The sequence below is a fragment of the Carassius auratus genome, unplaced genomic scaffold (assembly GCF_003368295.1).
Source record: "Carassius auratus strain Wakin unplaced genomic scaffold, ASM336829v1 scaf_tig00003633, whole genome shotgun sequence".
NCBI classification, from domain to species: domain Eukaryota; kingdom Metazoa; phylum Chordata; class Actinopteri; order Cypriniformes; family Cyprinidae; genus Carassius; species Carassius auratus.
Window position 1 is genome coordinate 1,034,847 of NW_020523535.1, and position 3,902 is coordinate 1,038,748.

Below are 3,902 nucleotides of genomic sequence, written 5' to 3' on the forward strand. Positions count from 1 at the left end.
GTCAGTGTTTGATGCTCGTTTATTGATCTATCTGATTGAACTGAATTGAACTGAATGGGCAGTGTAATAAATGGGATGAGCTTTATGTAATGATCACTGTTAGCGTTGTGTGTAAATATAAATGTACACATACATACAGTACTGTTTAAAAGTTTGGGGATAGTGTTTTTTTTTTTTTTTTTTTTTATTAGTACTTTTGTTCAGCAATGAAAAAATGATCAAAGTGAGATTAAAATCAATCAAATAATCGTTCTTCGTTCACACAGGAGGCTCAGATAAAATATTTAATATTCCTTTTAAAATATTGTAAACTAACTATATTACACACACACACCCTTGTTTAAAAGTCTGGAGTGAGTAAGATCAGTAGACAGTTGAATTCAATTTGAACGCAAAAAAAATTAAAATAAATTAGAATCTGGTTAGAATAATGAAAATCACATAAAATCAATCAAATAATCGTTCTTTCAAAATCTCACCGACCCTAGACTTTCGTACGGTGATGCAGCATTTGTTTTCCGCTTTAACTGCAATAGCCAGCTGATCTTCTGTGTGCATGGTTTGTCTTTTAATGACAAATTAAATCTGATGTCTGAGAATTCCACCATCAGTTAATTTTCCAATCAACAACTGTCCAGAGATTTGAAAGATGTACTAATGCACTAGAATTAGACTGTTTTATACCACTTTTCTTGGGTTTTGAATGCATTTAGCCTCGTTTTTCTTGTATTTTGTGTGCATTTAGCCTCGTTTTTCTTGTATTTTGTGTGCATTTAGCCTCGTTTTTCTTGTATTTTGTGTGCATTTAGCCTCGTTTTTCTTGTATTTTGTGTGCATTTAGCCTCGTTTTCTTGTTTTTTGTGTGCATTTAGCCTCGTTTTCTTGTATTTTGTGTGCATTAAGCCTCGTTTTTCTTGTATTTTGTGTGCATTTAGCCTAGTTTTTCTTGTATTTTGTGTGCATTTAGCCTAGTTTTTCTTGTATTTTGTGTGCATTTAGCCTCGTTTTCTTGTTTTTTGTGTGCATTTAGCCTCGTTTTCTTGTATTTTGTGTGCATTTAGCCTCGTTTTTCTTGTATTTTGTGTGCATTTAGCCTCGTTTTTCTTGTATTTTGTGTGCATTTAGCCTCGTTTTCTTGTTTTTTGTGTGCATTTAGCCTCGTTTTCTTGTATTTTGTGTGCATTTAGCCTCGTTTTTCTTGTATTTTGTGTGCATTTAGCCTCGTTTTCTTGTATTTTGTGTGCATTTAGCCTCGTTTTCTTGTATTTTGTGTGCATTTAGCCTCGTTTTTCTTGTATTTTGTGTGATTTTAGCCTCGTTTTCTTGTATTTTGTGCGCATTTAGCCTGGTTTTTCTTGTATTTTGTGCGCATTTAGCCTCGTTTTCTTGTATTTTGTGTGCATTTAGCCTCGTTTTCTTGTATTTTGTGTGATTTTAGCCTCGTTTTTGTAATACCGACAGCGGGATTGAAACTCATTCATGTCTCAAACACACAGGAAGGATGCTGTGGTTGTCCTCTTGATATGGAAACTAACCTAGCAATCTTTCATCAGTTTCCATAATTAACTCTATAACTATGCTAGTCAGCACTATAATCTCAAATATCTACTCCTCTCCGTGTAGTCTACACTAAAAGATCGGCTGGCCTTTCAAATCAACATGCAGCATGTAATCAGTGTTTAAATGAGCTTCTGTGAAGTTCTGCTTCTACAAACTGTCTTATTTTAATCTATCAGTGTAAGTGACTAATCAGCTTTTGGTTAATATGACTCATTCTAGTAATCTGGTTCAAATGAACAAGCGGAGACAAAAGTTAAAACGAAGCATTGTTTAAAACGAGCTGCAAATGTTCAACTCAGAAAAATAATAATTTTGCTCTTCGTCCGTCATAAAACAATCACCACGTCACGCAAGACATTTCTAAAAAGGAGCGGTTGAGATGAATGAAACGTGCTCTATAGTGGCCCTCAATATTGAGATGTCATGGAAAGTTTACCACAAGCTTGTTCATAGTGACAAACAGGAAGGAGGCGCTTAGCTGGTGTGTGGCAGCTCTAGAGCATCTCCAGCAGCTCGCGAGGGCCGTGCAGGTCACAGCGCTGGAGGGAGCGAGTGTGTGAGCATCAGCCTCTACAGGTTCAACTGAGACTTCAGCGCATATCCTAAAAGCCCAAAAAGCGGTTCTCAGTGTGGAGTGATGAGGAGACAATTGAACATCTGTGTAGGTAAGGCAGAGGTGAGGGTTTTGCATAGCTGCGTGTGTAGGCTACCAGCCCACAATGAATGCCAAATTAATTAAATGTACAGTGCATAGGACATTTTGGAGACATCTGATTAAATACAAGATGTTTGTGCATGCATATTTAAGTTTATGCTTTATTTGGCAACCAATGCATCCATGAATTAATTCATAAGTTTTCATGATTTTGATGTACAAAAATGCAGTCACATCAGACTACTTGTTGTTTGTGTTTTTTTTTGTGTGTTTTTTTCTGGTTTAGACAGATCTTTGAGGGATGAGGGTTAAAGCCGTGGGACGGTGCTGTTTTATAAAGCCACGAGGCCGTTACAGTCAGACGGTGCTCAGCTAATTGTCTCTAAGTGGCTGTAATGTGATAATTGCATCGGACCGAACTCTTTGTTTTTGCTTGAGCGTAATGAACAACTCATATTTTATGTATGCAGCTATTTAGATGTTATGGATGTTGCAAGGTAAAGGTTTTCCAGCTGGAAAAGGCGCCAAAGTTGGCACATCGTGACACTATATAGCATACAGTACAGCGTGAGAGATACTGTAAGGGTAGTCACAGAGGGAAATCTCGTCAATGATGAGTGTCAAATGATTTACTGGGTCTATTTGTTTGTTAATGTAGGGCATTTCTATGAGATTTCGGTTGCACTTTATTTTACAGTACGTGTACATACATGTACTTATAGTGTACTTACAGTGTATTTATCTCAGAGAGTTCTGGTAATACATGTTAGGTTTAGGGGTAGGTTCAGGGTTAGTACCTTGTTATTACATAGTTATTGTAATTACTATAATAAGTACATAGTATGTACATGAGGAACAGGACTGTAAACCGTGATTTCTATTGTGATGAGATTATGATTTTTTGTAAATCTGATGTTGAGTGTTCAAATATTATACTTTCGGTATTCCACATGGGTTTGGGTTCATTTTTACACACTGGTCAAATGGAAACTGTAGGAGTTATTTGATAGCTTTACACAAGTTTGATTTTAAATCATCTATTTCATTTAGCATTCTATATTTTCATATGGTTGACGATGCTTTTCCGGGATTCGAGAAAGAAAATGTGCAATTAGTTTCATCCCATCATTTACTGTGTATGAAATTGATACACATTTTTTTTTTTTTTTTCTTTGGCAGGTCTACATTTTGCTGGTAATTTTTCCTTATTTATTTCTTTTTCCCCCCCAATGGAGATGATGCAAGTAATCTGTGGTCAGCATGATCTGACCATCCTGAATGAGCAGTGCTTTCGAGGACTGTCCAACCTGAGAATGCTTGAGTTTTGGTCAATCTCAGGTTCGTCAGCCCATGAAAAACTGTCTCGCAGAAACCCCCGCGGAGGAACCAGTGGTCCTCCAGACCACCTGAATGCCGCATCTCATTATAGCCGGAGTGAAAGCAAAATCACTGTCTTGCATCTATCGTTAGTGTTAGATCTTCAGATGTTATTTATTTATCGAGTTAAAAGACTATTCAATACTACGACTTCATCAAAACTATTTAATAATAACCTGCAATTTTACAAATTCAGTAGATGTTGGATACTTATATATTACACTTGATTTAGAGATGGGTTTATTTTTGGATCTCAAAAAAGCAATGAATAAATAAATCTGTTCAAAGCCCAACTTCGTGCAAATGAAGG